Raw genomic sequence first — 17,576 nt, forward strand, 5'->3', positions numbered from 1 at the left:
CAGCTTTCCTGGAGGAGGCTGCTGTTGCCAGCAGGGACATCTGCTTTATTACACTCACCAGGGGAGGTTCAGCATTCCTCCCCTCCGCTCCCCCTTCCACACAAGCTCAGCTCAGGCAAAGGAGGTTGAATCCAAATAGGAAATGTGAATTCGTTAATAATAATAATAATAATAACAATAATCTGAAGGAAGAAAGTAGAACTCGGGAGAAAAGAGAGCGGCAGACCTGCTGGCCAAGGCTACTCTTGGCTGCCTTGGAGCCTGCAGCACCCCGGGGTAATGCAGGGCTGCCAGGTGGGCTCACTCTCCAAGCCGCCCTGTGGTGACTTGCGCACGACATGGGAGCCCCCGTTCCCAGCCACGAGTCACGGAACTCTGGCTCTGACTTGAAGGCAGGGAAGCAAAGCGCTTCCTATCAGGGAGTTTCCGAGGGGCTGCCTCAGCCTGGTGCGAGGGCTCCGTGCTGGCGGCTGGGCACAACACATGTAGCTCCTCTGTCTCTCTGGCGAACTCGACAGCTGCTCGTAGCTCCAGTAATTAGACTGTCATTGCTTGTTAGAGGATAGGAAAACGCTCCTATGACAGATTCCACGAGTCCTCTGTTTTTTAAGACCTCACAGAAATCACCAGAGCATTAATTGAGATCTCTTATTTCTCTGGAATCAGAAGGGAAGAAGTTCCCTCTGCTCCTTTGCACTCCAATCAGAGCCCTCTCCTGCCTCCCATGGAACGCGGTTAATTCACTCTCAGAGCCTCGGGAGAAGTTGAATGCCTTTCGTATCTACCGGCAGGAAGAGAGAGCTTTCAGGCCGTGCGAACTTACTTTTAAAATCTCCTCCTCGTTTTGCTAAATTTAACTAAAAGGAGATACACAGCCTTTTCTCCACTAACTGAGAATTGAGAACTCCATTAACTGAGCGGAGACTCGGACACTTCTTCCCATCCGAGCTAATGTTAATTCAGGAGATGCTCAGAAGGGGCTATTCCCCGCCGCACAAAAGCACAGGAAGATCACGCCGAGCTGCTCCTGCCCCCACCCAGCAGATGAGACAGAGGAGGCGATTTCTTTTCCTCCCTTCCGTACATTCCCCTTTCCCCCGCAATCATACAAGGTTAACTCAACAGAGGAGTCTCAATCCAAATGGCAACTGGGATTGCATTAAAAAAAAAAAAAAAAAAAAAAAAAAAAAGCACTGAAGGAAGGGGGAGGAAAAAAAAAAAAACAGAAATAAGGAAAGAAAAGAGAAAAAGCAGCAGGCTGATTACGAGGTGTCAAAACTGCCAGGAGCAAGAAGGTGATAGCAATCAGGGGTGAGAAGAGTGCGCCATTCGTGCGGGGCAGCTAATTATCCGTCTCATTTGAGAAGAGCAGCATTCGAGGCAGCAGCGTTCGCCTGCTGAACGGTGACAGATTGGCGCGGAGGAGAGGGGAGGTGTTAAAACAATGGAGCCGGGCTTGCGAGCGCTGTTGCATGCTAATCAGCCCGGCCTCCTTCCTTCCTTCCCTCCCTCCTTCCCTCCGCCTGCCTGCCGCGATCCCTCCTTCCCGCCGGCCGCATGGCAAGCCCAACACTCCCGGGCCCCTCCGCGACGTGTAGCCCGCAGCTGGCCGAGGTGGGAATCCAGAGGCACCCCACGGGAGAGCGCACGGCGCGGCGGGCGGCACCGGGGGGCGGCCAGCAGGCCCGTGGCTACCCGTGGTAGCTCGCGGAGCTCGCCCGTGGTGCGCGGAATTGCCGGGCCCGCCGGCCCCAAAGGTTCCTCGGCCGGCGCCCCGCTCCCAGTGACCCCCAGAGTACAGCCGCAGCGCAGAGGCAGCTCCGAGCGAAGCTGCCCGGCCGGAGCCGATCCGCCGCCGCAGCCGGGCGAGGCCCGCAAAAGCAAGGGAAACGCAGAGCTGTGCCAATTACTGCTGGGTTCCGGGGCTCCGTTGTCCTCGGCTTTGCACAGGGACTAGAGTCTGGAATGCTAAACGGGTCGTAAGCAAGTTGCACGGCCGCCTTTCGCCAATCGGATTGCTTGGCCTTGCAAGCCTGAACCACCGCACACACCTAGTTCGCACCCTATGATGAGAGGTGCAGAAAGAGCTGCCCTCCTCTCCGAGCGGTCAGGCTCCCGCTCACGGGCGGTGCGATGGGGGCAGCGGAGCGGGGGGCGCCCCGCACGGGATCGCGTCGGTCCCGGCTCCTACGAAGCCCCCTCTGCCCGAGAGCCGCGGGGCGAAGCCCGGAGCCGGAGCGCTGACAGCCCGGCGGCAGCCAGCGCCGCGCTCCGCTCTGCCAGGAAGAAGCAGAGGAATGAGCGTTGGAATGTTTACTCTCCAATATTTCTCAGTTTCCATTCCATCCTGCCCTGAAAGATTTCTGATTACTATACACTTCAAAATAGTATTTATTACAGATTTACATAATCTGTATGTTTTATGTTAAGGGAATAACACATTGACGCTGTACTACTGAAAGGAGTTAATCTAAACTATGTAGTGTCTGCTTTAAGAGTTCCAACTAAAACAAGTCCTTGTCTCCTGGCAGCGATAGGGAACACGCAGCCAGAAGGACACTGCCCGGCGCGCTAGCTAAGCTCCAGGTGAAGCCACCGTTCAGCTCCCGAACCTTCCGTGGGCTGCACGACAGCACTCGGCGAAATTAAATCACGTCTGCGTGTAACCTCCCGTTTCATTTAACAAGTGTTATTTCAAACGGCACGTGGTTGTTTTATGGCAGGATTCGTGCGGGTAGGCGAACAGTGGCAGGGGAGGTTTGGGCCCGAGGTAAGCGGCACGGCAACTCAGGTTAAGTGCTATTTAAATGAGGTCTGAGCGGTAGTAAGAGCGCTCACATTTTGTTATTCCAAGTCTGTCGTACAGCGTTCTCGATGAATTGTCCGTGAGCATACAGATGGTGAGATTTTCATGCTTCCGTGCCATTCTGACATCCCAGGCTGTAAAAATAAATTCTCAGATCGCTGTGATACCTACTGAGTAGAAAAATCCGGTCCACCTTAATACTCAGCACTGAAGTGCTTTACGTTTGAGAGACTTTGTAACGCCTGATACAGAAGTTGGTGTGAACCGAGAATAGTGATTTAATGGATTTACACTACAAAGCAACATTTAAGATAACTTCTGCACCCTTTTCTCAAAGCAGATTTTTTTCCCCTGCCCTTCTCAGTTCAGAGTCACGGGCGATGGAGATCAAAAACATGCTTTTATTTTTTCCTGCGATTTATAAAGACTTTTTTTTTTTCATAGTTTGTACGTAAGGGTGACAGAAGGACCTTTCAGTAGGTCAGGTTTACTTTTCCTGGTTCCTACAAACCTTTTTCTTGGTTTGCTTATTGATACCACACGAATTTCCAAAGCGGTGACAAACGGTTGTGTCCGTTGCGATTATTTACGTTGCTGATCAAAGGTATTCGCGTCGAAGACTTTTCCAAATAAAACGATGACTTCTTTCGTGCCTAAGAAGCCCCATTGCGGGGGCTGCGCGCCGCCCGCTCAGGCTGGAAGGCAGCGCTGGCACTGCTGGCAGGGGCACCCCGCTGCGTAACGCCGGCCCGCGGGCAGCGCGTCGGGCTTCGTAAGGTTTGTGAGCTGACCGAAATAGAAAATACAAATAGATACATAGAGCGGGCTGATACGGTGAAAATGAGCTTAAAGAAAACCATTTTGCAGAGACGAGTATATGTTTTCAAAAGGTTTTAAATATTCAATCGGTGAAAAAATCACTGCTTGTAAAAACGTGTGTATTTTTATTATGCTTAATTTGCCATTCAAAACAAGTTTTTCTTAATAAGCTCTATTGTTTCTATGTTTGGTGAAATGTAATACGTGTGAGACAGAAAGCAGACTTGGAATGTGAATGAGTCTCGTTTTTCTCTCTTTCTATCGTTTTTTAAATACAACTGTATTCGGATACAGAGACCCCCAAGTCAATAAAGGGATTATTAGAAGGAAAGCGGCGTGGCATTCCTGAGGCCATGATCTAAAAAGATGAAACATGGAATCTTACTTCCTAGGTCAGGTGGTTTTTGCTGTTTTTGTTTTTTGTTTTGGTTTTTTTTTTTTTTTCCTCCCTACATCTTATTTCTGTGCAATATAGAAGTCTCCATAGACAAAAGGACTCTGCGGTTAATACTTATGTTTTTGCTCTCAGCAGCGACAACAAGCTTTGTCAGGTGTTCACTGCTCGCACTGTTCATTAAAATACTTTAATAAACGACTCATTGCTTTACAGAATCACCACACTATCACCCGAATAAAAACATCTATATCCTCTCAAGCCGGCAGTGTCAAAAAGTATAGTCTCTCAGGGCAAGGGGTTACGAAGCCTTCATAAAGGTTTCCCATCTGTCATTCAGCGCCACATCGAGCCCTTTAGGTGCCGTGAAAATGATTTTCTTCTGAATTCTCCAGCCCAAAGATGCCATCCTTTTAATTACTAGCATTTGAGATTAGGAACGCCACTGAATTCCCCGGAGATTCACAGAAGATATGCAAAAATAATCTCTTCTCCCGCTTGCCTGCCAGGGCTTCAGTACCTGCCCACCAGCCAGTCGGCTCATTTGCTAGGTAATGATGGATGAAGCACGGCAGCCCGGGCAGCTGCGCTGCCACCCCTCTTGACACTACCGATGTGCTCCACGGAAAGCTTCTTCTTCATAATTGATCGTCAAAAAAGAGTGGCAAATAATGTTCTGTTTATTTTTATATTGATTAGCTGCCCTTCTCGCCATCGCGGGACTCCCGCGAAGGGGTTCCTCACGTACACGGGGTAACGGAATGAAAGGAGCCGTTCGGATCGCGGACCGTGAGACTGACAGTACGTCTGCGTGCAACAGGTGCCCCGCAAAGCCCACGCCAACTCTCCGTAGGGTCAGTGTGCGTGAGGGAGAGCGGAGATGCGGACGCTTTGTGGAGCCCAGTCTTTGCGTGACCAGACCGCGCTCGCAAAGCAGAAACTGAGTCGGGGGAGAATTCTGTCTGAAAATGTCCATTGGCGCTTTTTCCAGAGGTGACCATCAAGCGAAAGGCCGCCCGACCCACCAGTTTGCCAACAGCCAAGAGTTGGAGGGTTTTCTTGGGTAACAGGGGTTACAGAAGTTGTCGGAGGAGGAACAGAACAGGAAGAGGGTAGGAAAAAAACAGCACTGTGGTCGCGTGCAGGTTATCTCCCGGCACGGACCGGCCCGATGGAAGCGGCTGACTGCAGAGATAGGTCCCAGGGCGCACAGCTAGACCCGGTGACGGATACGGCTGCAGAGGCTCTGCTCGTGTTGTCAATCCGAGCAGCGTAGACTCCATTTTTAATATGTGGAAACGTGTACATAACTCTGGACATAAGGGTGGGGGCGTAAAAAAGCCACGTCCAAGCTCAATGGGAGCACTGGAGAGAAACCTCGGGCTCCATGCCATCCGAGATGTGAAAGCCCACGGAGGCTCAGCAGCCAAAATCACACACACTGATTTTTTAATAGAGTTCTCATCCATGTGTCCATTTAACTGCAGTTGATACAGATCAAATAAGCTTGTTACTTTTAGATTCCCAGTTGCCTCAAGTGATACAAGACAGTAGCAACAGGAAGATCCCTAATTAAAATGGATTCATCTGATTTTCTTATTCGGGGAGTTTAGTGCCCCTAAGTATTCCAAGCATGATGAACCTCTTCCAACATCAGTCTGCCAGGTCTATCTAGCCTTTCTTCTGCCCGGGGAATTGGAACAGCAGGTTTTCTTCCACCTCTAAAGCTTCCTTCCATTCTTTTGTATCATTTCTGAAATCTCCTTCAGCATACTTCTCCACGCATTTCTCCGAATATTTATAGATATATGCAATTTTGGGTATGCAGACGCACGTGTCTTTCAGGCGACACAAATCTGAGAGGGAAACCAATGTAAGATACGACACCATTTAATCATGAAATAGCATCATGCCCCTTAACAAAGTTTTTGAAGTCACCATTATAAAATCTACTTTGCGTAAGGATACCTTGGCGCTGTAGTTCATCATGACAACTGCAACTTCTTGAGGACACGCGTGTAGTAATCTGCGAATGCCTCTTAAAAGAAGAGGACAAAATGCTGAACGCTTTACAAATTAGTTTGAAGTTAGTTCAGTTTACACGCTTGTTTTATTATTCAAACGCGTGCAGGCTGTTCCATCCCGGAAGCGTCATTGCCCTACACAGCAAAGAGGCCGCACGAGCGATACCCGCACGGAGGACTGCCCTGCATGCCCTGCGCACCCCAAGTTTTAGGCAATGCTCTGTCGCGGGGTGTGTGCTCGTATAGATGGCCAAGTGTGAAAAAAGACCCACGTGAATGTTATTAGCAGGGAGTCTGTAGTCACTCATTCAAGTTCACAAGCCCATTAACATCAATGGGCCTTAAATACAGTAAGCGTTTTTAAGTGTGCCTTGCTTTTTAGTCCCTAGAGAATACCGGGGTTGCCAAGAAATGCTCGTCGAGCCCAAACACGCTACAAGCATAAAAATAAAAGGTTTCAGCTTTTTCTTTTCGACCCCATCATACGGTAGAAAATGGATGCAAGACCTGGAACGTGATGCGAATCTCAGAAGTGTCAAATCTTCTATGGACTTCAAGGGAATTGTACGACCAACAAATCCAGCTTCATTCTGGTTTTACCCAGGTTATCAAAGAGAAGAGATTACTAGAATGAATGACAGAAAAGCAATTAATTACCTCGCACTTTGCGTGGGGGTAACAAGACCACAAGGATGCTAAGACTTTCACAGCGTTCCAGAAGGTCCATATTTCCCACCGGGTCTAAATGCCTTTTCCATTATAGGGTGAAGAAAAGGGCTATTATAAGAAAATGTCGGTGGAGAAAATGTTACCGTATAATAAATAGCCCGGTCGCGTCTTTTAATAAATAGTTTGTGGGAAGTAATCCCGACTTGACTCACTGTCCTCTAAATCGGATCCCTTTCTTTCTAACCATGTATCAAGTTAGATGTTTTGCCGAGATGAAGCTAAGAGGGCATTAGCTTTCTTTTAAAGAAAGTTCGTGCCGTGTGTAGGTGTGCGTGTGTGTGTTTGGGGGAGGGGTGTTGGGAGGCAAGATTTTTTTTTTAATAAAACTCGTTCCTTCAACTCTTTTACCAAGGTTAAAGGAACACGTTCCTTTCTTTGTCTTCAGAAGAAATAGCAGAAAGTTCGAACCTTTTTGCTTTCTCTGCCCCAAATAAATGCGTTGTGACGATTAGTTGTATGTAGAGAAAGGGAGGGGGGGGGGGAAAAAGAGCAACAGCTTCCAGGTCCAAGTCTGCGCAAATAACCATTCAAAATGTTTTTGAAGAAACAGATTAATCTCAACCTTCTTGTTTAGAGCCGCAAGCCTGCAGTGAAATACCGTTAAACTGGGTTCTTAAAGTTTTAGTCGGTGGCATTTTCTTAGGTTGACTGTGTTCACTGCGTTGAGATGCTGTGAGCAATAACGTAACTCCCGTGGGGACTCGTGTCTCAGAGCGCTGGTGAGGAGCTGATCTGCCATGTGTGGTACATCAGAGGATGGGGTGTACACTGGACTGACTCTACCGTCTTATTTAAATGTGATGATTTTTCTCATTTGTTGCATTGTTTGTATTAATACGAATATCTTGTTATGTTTGTTTTGTCTCTTGGGAGCCAATAAAGCTGTGAAGTTTTTCTTTACACCAAATGCAGCTCTACGGGCGATCAATCAATGGGTAGTTTTTGGATAATCTGCGAGAGTGAGAAATCTAATAAAGCAAGCAACTAAAAAAGGAAAACAACGTCTATTTTCTGTTAGGTTAGCTACGTCAGGAGTCAGGCTTTCCACCGTTCCTTTTAAATATATTTGAGCAGCTACATTTAAGTATCAGGGTAGCACCTCGCTAAATTAACTTGCTGACATATAAAGGAAAAAGTTTGGGAACCGTGACCTCGGCAGCAATGGTGGTGACTCACTCTTCCAATTCAATCTACTTTGACACTTGCGTTTCCCCCAGCCCTCCTCCGCAGTGGTATATGAAAACAAACTTAGGCGAAATACAGTCCGATTGTGAAATGAGAGAACAAGAGATTTTTTTACATTTTTTTAATACCTATTGCTTCTGTATGCCACGTTTAGTGTTAGGAATAGGTAGACAAAGACGATATAGTTAGCTTCTATGTCGCAACGAGGTCCATAGAAAATCGTGCCTCTTCATTTCAAGGCAGCAGTTCCCTTATCACAACAAAATGAGTTATAAACAGATCAAAATAACAATCTGAATTATCTGGCATTAGTGGCTGAACTGAACAGCCCCAGATTACGTGATGAATTGTTAAATTGCAGTAGCATTGTTTTGGAATTGCTAATTAAAAAATAAGTAAACCCCCATGACTCTGGATATGACAACTGAAAATACCCACAAATTATTTAATAAATGAAGCGTCTAACAACTCTAACACTTCCTGCTCGCCTTGTTAATAAATGTAATTTGAGGTAGATTTAAAAAATCTCCCATCTAAACAGTGAATTCATTACGCGACGTTCAGATCTCCAGATGCCTATGGACTCTTCGGAATTAGGTGTTAAATAGACAAAAGTGAACCAAACTGCCTTTAAAAGCACAGCATGACCATGTAATTCTTTTTCCAGTTTGTGGTAAAAAATGATGAAACTTCTTTCCAAGTAGCTATCACCCAGATTTAGTGTGAAAAGTAGTGTAATTGTAATTCACGCCATCAGGGTCTATCACTGATAGACTATCAGCTGTTCTGTAGTTAGGAAGGCTTTCTTTTCAAATAGGAAAGCTGCCAAGTGCTCTGTGATACCTCCAGCAAGCTTATCGGATGGAAGATCGGAGCCAAAACAGCAGCTGCACACATATGCAAATTGGCAATTAATAGTATAACATTCTGGGAAGGATTTTTTTTTTTTTTTTTTTTTTTTTTAATATGGGAAAGTATAGCGGAGCTACCTTAATATTAACCTTAACAGTGACAGGAAACTTCTTGTCTGAGCGGCCAAAGAATAATTACCCTCTGGAGAGATTGTCACTCTATTACTCTCTTCCTTCACACAAAGATCAAAGCTTATTGTCCTGCCGAGTTTTTCTCCATCAGGAAAGTTAACTTCATGCCGTAAGAAGGGGGATACCTTGTCGCTTCGGTTCTACGAGCTCGGCAATCGTGGCCATACCTCCCCTTCCCCTTCAGTTTGTTTGTTTAGCTTTAAGATGCTTCTCCTGCTTCTTAAAAAAAAAAAAGAAAGAAAGAAAGAAAAAAAAGAAGCTTCGTGCTAAGTGAAACTCTTAGAACTGTGCGTTTGTTACGGATACTCTAATCAACGGCAAAGTCATTGAAAGGATTAGTTTTGTACATTTTCCCCAGCCTGCTGCAGCAAAGCAGCCTGCTTTATTTAGCTCAGCATGTATGAATACAAGCCTCCCAATTAATGCAGTTGCTTGCTCTAGTTAGAACATTTCCTTTCAAAGGATCCTCACATGATCCTTTTCTTGTAACAGCAGACTGGAGCTGGGAAGGCTCTCCAGGGCTACTGCATTTCACACCAGCTTGTCCCCAGCGCTTTCCCCGGTGTCTGTCCGTCTGCTCTTCTAGGACAGGCGTGGGGTGATTAGCCGATGTTTGCGATAATCTTCCCGGCCTTATTTTCAGGAAGAAAGACGCCGGCGGCTTGGCTGCGGGAGGCGGCAGGCCGGGAAGCGCTGCTCCCGGGGCAGGTGCCTGGCGGAGCGGCTCGGCGCAGCCGTGCTGCGGCTCGCCGGGCGGCGGGACTCGCCTCTTCTACCGTCCTTTTTCCCTTTCACGTGCGCTCGCTTATGAATTCATCTCCATTTTATTTCTCAGTAACTGCATTTGTAGTTGAAACACCTTCGCGTTGCGGTGCTTCAGTCGTATTTCAGCTTGAAAGAACGCCGTTCCGGAGAGATACCGACGAGCACACGCGACGCCCATGGCGCCCGCGGGCAGAGCGGCGCGGAACGCAGCAGCCCCCGCGGGGCGGGCAGCTGCACCGCGCGGCGCTCCGCCGCCTTCTGCCTCCTCGGCACGCCGGGCCTGGAGCCCGCCTGCCCCCTGCCCTCCGGCTTCCGAACGGCCCTTCCTCCCCGAGCCCAACGGCAGCTATGCAGCCGGCAGCCAGTAGCTCAGTCAGACAAAGAAAAGATGTTCAGTATAAGAACGCAAGTCCTCGCTACTCTGTTCCACAGCCGAATCGATATTGCACATAAGTTGGAGAAAAGTGGAGACAGAAATAGATCCCACACTCTCTGAGCTGGAGCTGAAAGCCGCCTTTGTCTTAGTTATTATTTGCAATGCCTTTCTCTGGACTGCAATCGCTTCCTCAAAATCTTTGTTGAACCACTCTGGTCTTTTTCCCAGTGCTTCACAAACATATACAGAATAGAAGGGTCTCTAAAAGAGCTGTAGTGCAAGTACGGTGTAAAATTTTGTGTTATTTACTCACATCAACATCCCAATGTTAATATCAAATGTCATGGCACCTGATTATTGTTCCCATTAAAGAATTTAATGCATTCACACAACTCCTTTGCTTCTGCTCTATTGATGACATAAATCTCCTCAGACAGCTCAGTTTAAGAAATGGGCTTAAGTGACACTGAACATAAAATCTCCAGCAATGTAAGGCACAGTTCTACAAAATATGACCCTGAGGTTTACAGTTTAATGTAGATCAGTGCTATCTGGGACATTCAGAACAAACACACCAGGATCATTTTCAAGATTAAGGAAAACAGCATTTGGGCCTTCATCCTCAGTTGATTATAAGAGCACATTGCAAAGTGTGCAGTGCATTGGAACTGCATTGCTTGGACAGCTCTGGAGCACCTGGGGTTTCAAAATATAATGTCTCTCACTGCTTTGGGTATGGTTTCCATCTGACTGTTATCTAGGAACCATTCATCAGAAAGAGGTGTATGTATAACTGCAAGCAGTAGAAATATTCTTTTCATTTGCTGAGCACTGCCACTCAGACATTCATAAGGTATTGTTTGTCCAGATTTAGGAAAAAAATGTGCTTGGTGGTTTTTTGATTTCTTTAATACTGTTTCCCAAAGAGAGTAAGGAAAAAAAATGATGTTAGGTTATGGCCTGCGGCCCAACCGTTTGGAGTTCTATTAGTAAGTTTCAACCACATTTCAGAAGTTGATATGAAGATATTGCTTTTTATTATTATTATTCTTTGATGAGTGTAAGAATAAGCCTGTTAATACTAAGGAACAGAAGAAATGGTTCCAAGCATTATTTGCCAGAAGTTAGTGGACCAAATAAATAAATAAGCAAGTAAAAATCTCCCTTCGTAATGTCTCTAATGTGGCCAGAACCCGAAAGTACAGGTTAAAGGAAAAGCCAGAAATATTCTGAGGATGTCCCATTAAGGGGACAGAGGATGCCCTATACAATAGATAGATAGATAGATAGATAGATAGATAGATGTAGATGTAGATATAGATATAGATATAGATATAGATATAGATATAGATGTAATATATATAGATGTGATCTAAGGATTACTTGAGACACAGAGAGGATGGGAGTAGGAACAAGTAAAAGATATAGGAGGATACAGGAAACACAAGTGTAATTAATTGATTTTACCATTAACTGAACAGCTCTATCCTCTGGGTATCTGCTGTTTCATCACTGAACACATTCCTATGGTCCTGGGACAACAGATGAAAATTACAAATCACTCACAGTGAATTTCAGAACTTTGTCTGCCCATTCATTATAAATTTCTGTGTTGTAGAAAGCAATCCTTCAAATTTTACAACAGTACATTAGGGCAGAAGATAATTGGATGGACTTTTACCAGTACGTTTTCCTGACTTGTTACTAAAGAGAAGCTGTGAACAGCAGAGGTTGAAGAAGAAAACAGGTCAGTAAAGTATGATGTTAATAGAAGAGTCACAGAGCCAACAGGCTGCTGACATTTGATTCATGAGAACAGAAGCAAAAGACTTTGTTTCCTTGCTTTTGTTTTTCTGATGGTATTTAAATATTTTAATGATACAGTCTTCCAATGCTAAGAGGTGATGCTATTTTGTTGCATTTGAAGAACAAGAATTGAACACTACTGACCAAAGTGCTTATGAAATTTAAAAATGAAGGAAAAAGTTCAGGGGAAAAAGAGAAAAGAAAAGAAGAGCCACAGAAAGATTCTCTAGAATACTGCTGCCTTGGAAGACAGAGCTGCTCCTCAGTGAAAGGGAGTCAGCTTTAGAAGTGGAGTTTTCTCAAGAAAGAAAAGCCATACAGAAAAAGTAATATAAACTGGGACTGAACCATCTTTTCCACATTGTATTGACAAAACCATAATAAGCTTGGCTATTCCATGGCTTATTCCAGCAACTGTAGTTGATCTAATGGAGACATTTTAGAGAGCTTCCTTGTCTGAGAGCTGGAGAAAGAGCATGCCTATAGAAAAACACTACTATATGGGAGAAAAAATCTTATCCTGAATATTACACAGATTAGATAATAGTAATATGTTCTAAAATTAAGTCACTTGATTCAGATAAACAATCTAAATATTATACACCTATTCAGAAACATTTTTAGCAATAATTCTACAAAAACTTTGTATATGTAATTCAACACATTAAACCACATCATCCATATGTAACTGACAGTGAGTCATCTCTTGAAGCACAAGAAATGGGGAACTAAATAAAAGTGTAATACAGCACACTATATGTAGTAACTGAAAGGCAGAGATAATATTGCATCAGTTTTAGGACTGTTATTGTATGCCTCTGTCACATTTAGAGGGAGAGTTCCCTGGACAAGATAGGAAAAAAAAAAAAAGTTTTAAAAATGTTTTGTCTAAGAGACCTCAACTTATAAGGGTGGGTTACTATGGGGAGGTGAAGGGGGGAGATTTTTGCAAGATCTGCAGTACTGAGGTCAATCAGATGTTCACAATATATTGCTCACCAAGAAAGTGAGCCCGAGAATTATTAAGTTTTTTTGGTGAATAACTTTGAATAATTAATTCTTATGAGAAAACCACAATCTGTTCACTGAGAGTTCATGAAAAAAAAAAAACAAAAAACAAAAACCAAAAACCAAAAACCAAAAAAATCAAAGGTGAATAATTCATTATGAATTATTTGATTGGTTTTAGCAATGAGATTCTAAATCTGTCCTCTTATGGATATTAACCTCATTAATACTATTTAGATACAAGACTTTGGGATAATTAAGATGATGCAATACTGTGTATCTAATTTGACACTATTCATATTTTTGTAAATACTTTGGAAATAATGCCTTATTTATTATATTTTTAAAAATCTTTGTGTATAAATTTAGAAGAACCGTTTATCTTAGAATAATTGATGCAATAAGAGGACATTCTTACATGAGATGGAAGCCTCGATAGCAGAGATCTAAATGTTTAAAATCTGCCAGGTTGTAGTGCTCTAACACATAGCTGAGTGACCAATTCACCTATCATTTGTGAATTCTAGGGAATTTGAGAGGATGTCTAACCCTGAACTGAGAAACAGAATTTCCAGGGATGGGAAAGAAATCAGCACTCTTAATATTTAAAAAGTACGAATTATCATAAACACACAACAATTACCATACAATAATTAAATAATTAGCAGTCTCATTTCAGACCGTTCCATTATGCCATCCAAGAGTAACACAAGGACTAGTCATTTATCTGCTTAGTACACTATTTCTGTTTAAATATAAACACATTGTCTTAAATAAAAGCTAATATTTTCTAGTAATTCCTATCAATACCTGACCAATTATCCCATTTCATTACATAAAGCTGTGGTTTCATGATACTTTGAACTGCTCCAAATCAGAGCTGCTAGGGTGTTTTCTGCCAAGTGCTTGAGCCTACACTCTTGCACCAGCAGTAGTGTTTGGATGATGCCATTCTCTCCCATCTTCCCACAGAGGTGAGCTGTTTCATGGCAGAATAGCTGCAGTCTGACAATACAGCTAGGTTGGTCCAAAAAAAAGAAAAAAAAGAAAAAAAGAAAAAGAAAAAAAAAGAGAGAAAAAAGGAAGCCCATATCTAAAGAGATAATCTGGTTGCATGCTTCTGTGATATTGGTATTAATCTGATCTTGTGGGGAAGCCAGTCTTACAAAATATACTTTTTCTGGGTTAGCAGCAGGCCATTGAGTTGCAATAGATTCACTTTAAAGTCAGATGAATGAAGGTGCCAGTACAAATGCTGGAGAAGAGCACAGCAAAGAAAGCTCAAGGGAAAGCAGTGGTAACATATGGCCAAAAGTAGGGTTTGCAGCAATCAACATTTAGATTGGCTTCGGCTCCAGTGGAACCACAGCCTTAGATTTACTGTAAATAAGATCTAATTCTGAAGGAACTTCTTCAAAACAAACATAAGGCAAGTCATTCCATACTCCTTCCCCAAAGAAAAATCAATTACAGTAATAGTAATGGTAACTTATTTCACCTAAAGTGTTTTCAGCCACTTGGCATACAACATGTGAGTCTACCAGCTTACTACACTTAGTGCTTAACTAAGTCTTACCAGTGTAAGATTTAATCTGGCCCTAGAAAAAATATTTTTAAAACAATTTCAAGTTCAATGCAGTGTATTTTTAAAAGCATTTTCTTGTTTTCTATTTGAAATATACATCACTCTATTTGAAATCTCAGTAGAAGACTTTTGAAAGAATAGCTCTTGTGGAAGAAATTTTCCATTCAAATAATTTGGACTGTAATCTTCTTTTGGGTTTCTGCTATATGTTAAGCACTGCAGTTTTTAGATTATGAAACTATTTACTACATTGTATCTGTATACTCTGAATGTTTTTAGTACTACTTCTACATTTGAATATAAAATCTGAAATTATGTAAAGACATATGACTTCAAAACAGTGGGTTTTTTTTATGTACTGCATACAAACATATGCAATATATGCCTAGTAAATATGAAAGAGACAATCCACATAATTTCACAGTTACATGTTATTATAATATTTATTAACAAATAAATCAAAATTATCATAGCAGTATGATGGCAGAAGGTAAAAGCTTATGCAGGTGGGATTTGGCTACACCGTTTCTCCTCACTCTAGTCATTCAACTGCGTATCAGATCTGTGAATTTTCTTCTTCTCATTTAGATTAGTTTATTTGGTTTGTTTGTTTTGCTTTTAAACTTCAGTGAATTTCCTAGCTGGAATTAAAGACTGACAAATCTCTGCCAATTCTATCAGCCATAGCATGCAGATATATGGATGTTCCCAATTTTATTTTGTTCTGCTTTGTATAAAAGAAAGAATTTACATCAAAAACAAGAGAGTGGTTTTATATGACTAATATTTATGCTGCTATAGCTATTATTGTAGCTAAACTATTTTCTGTAATTAGTCTAATGCTCATTTGTGTGATTATTGTAATAACTCCAAGAAAAAGATACGATGCTATAAATGAGATTAAGGATTGGATGGACCAGATCTCATAGAAAAATTATTCTTTAAAGCTACAAGTAGAAAACATGGATACAGGAGAAACATTAGCAGGATTCACAGTCATCAGTTCTTGCCAACTGCTCTTTTTCCTAAGGTCTGGGAAAAGCACCGAGCAGATCTCTCTTACACCAACATCTTTCTGCATTTCTGCTAAATGAATTGCTATTGCTCTGCCCTATCAGAACAGAAATTTTCTATCTTTACGTTAGCTCCTTGCTGCTGTTCTGTGGCTTCCCTGACCACAAATAGAGAGATCAGAATGATGAGAATGAAAGGTTCACAGAAATAAGTAGCAAGTCCAGATGTATAGAATGCTGAAGTCACCCCTAAAATAGGTATCTCATGTTGACTAACAGAGTGAAAGATCTAAATATAAAAATCAAACCAAACCACTACCACCAACAACAAAAAATCCAGAAACTTACTAATACAAATTTATCTACCAGCTCATTCTATTCTAGTCTATAAAGTTTCCAATAGTTTGCTAACTCCCACATTATTACCCAATATTGTGTTATGGGTAATACTGAGAATCTCAGCTTCCGTTAAATCAAACCACAACACGATTTTTACACAAATAACTTAAAGCTTACCTTTAAAAAAATATGAATGAGTTTGTGGCAAAAAAATGAGGGTATTAGGAATGAAAATGTATCTCTTTCGGTCACTCTCTGTAATATCTCTTGTAATAAATGGAGTCCATAAAAGTGTGGCTGAAGATATCTTGGGGTTAGACTAACCTAATTATCTTAATCAGGCTGATCTTATACTTTAAAACTTCATTGTAATTTTCAGGACGAGTTTCTGAATTTTTGTCTTCTGAATATTATTGTTCCCAAAAGATCACAACGCTTATAAATATAAGAATTTATTACGTTTAATATGTTCTAGAGAGCAATCTCAAATGCTCAAAATATATACTTATCAAATTTCACAAGTCCTTTATACATAATTAGCTTTTTGCACTATATTTAACCAGACATGTATTAGGAGCTATGATGTTACGTTATTTCATGAAGTGTAGAGAGCTAACAATGGAGAATATGATTTTGTTTATTGAGACTTGTGTGCCTTTAACATAAAATTTTTTTAAAGGTCACATAAAGGCAGGCGTTATGTGCTAACAATGTCACTAAAAAAATAATGTGCATTTACAGCTTTTGGAAAAAAAAAAAGATTGCATTTTAAAGTTTTTAAGATGATTTACTTTTTAATTAATTTAGTTGTTTTAGTGTGTAGTCTGATTTCTTCCACAAGGCTTTAAAATTTCTACTGTGGTACAGAGAATGGCAGATAGCTTATGAAAGAGTAAGCTCAGAAACGCTGATGTTGACACACAGTAACATGATAGCAGGACTGAAAATTAAGGTATGTTTTCATCCTAGGAGAAGCTATCAGAAAAGTTAGGTTTTGAAGGGAAACTGTGTTTTTCTTCTGAAGATAACAGCCTTTCTTTTGTCACTTGCATCTGTTTTGTTTCTTAAAGCCAGGGCCTCATCATGCATTTAAGTGTTATGTTCTCTCTCAATGACAATGTTCTTTCAGCAGTATTTCTTTCTCCTCCTTTTTGGAGAAAGCAGGGTGAAACAACTACAAATAGCCAATATGAAAATCTTATCAACTTCAGACAATGGCAAAATGATATTAATTTTTCATGAGATTTCCATGCCATTCAAGGTGACACCTGTTCTGTAAACAGCAAGCACAAGTCTTCTCCAGATAAAAGATTTTTTCAAGAACTGTAACTTTAATTCAGTAATAGAGAAGGACTAGGAACTTCCAGATATATTTGAATTAAGCAGTAGATGACATAGAGATTTTAGAGATATCTCATCTCTTCAGTCTATGCATCAGATGTTTCCTATTTGAACAGTTTACTTTCAAATATAAGTCTTAGATTCTTCAAGGTTAAAGACAGTCATTTTTTTCTCACCATGTTAATATTATTAGTGATTTTGTTAGTGTTTACCTAGTACTAAACAAGGTGATTTACCATAAATGATAAAGACTGTGAGATCATTCTTGCCCACTGTCCTCTCATATAAGAACTCCCTGTAAAATAGTTTGTATTTCATTGCCTAGTTTATGTCAAGAAGTAGT

At 42.0% G+C, this 17,576-nt stretch overlaps 1 protein-coding gene across 2 annotated transcripts in view; it reads right to left on the bottom strand.

Moving 5' to 3' along the window:
- Nucleotides 1–17,576, bottom strand: part of RBMS1 (RNA binding motif single stranded interacting protein 1) — a 345,593-nt gene that overhangs the window by 315,564 nt on the left and 12,453 nt on the right. The gene's annotated exons all lie outside the window — the stretch shown is intronic.

The sequence above is a fragment of the Phasianus colchicus genome, chromosome 7, assembly GCF_987193195.1.
Source record: "Phasianus colchicus chromosome 7, bPhaCol1.hap1.1, whole genome shotgun sequence".
NCBI classification, from domain to species: Eukaryota; Metazoa; Chordata; class Aves; order Galliformes; family Phasianidae; genus Phasianus; species Phasianus colchicus.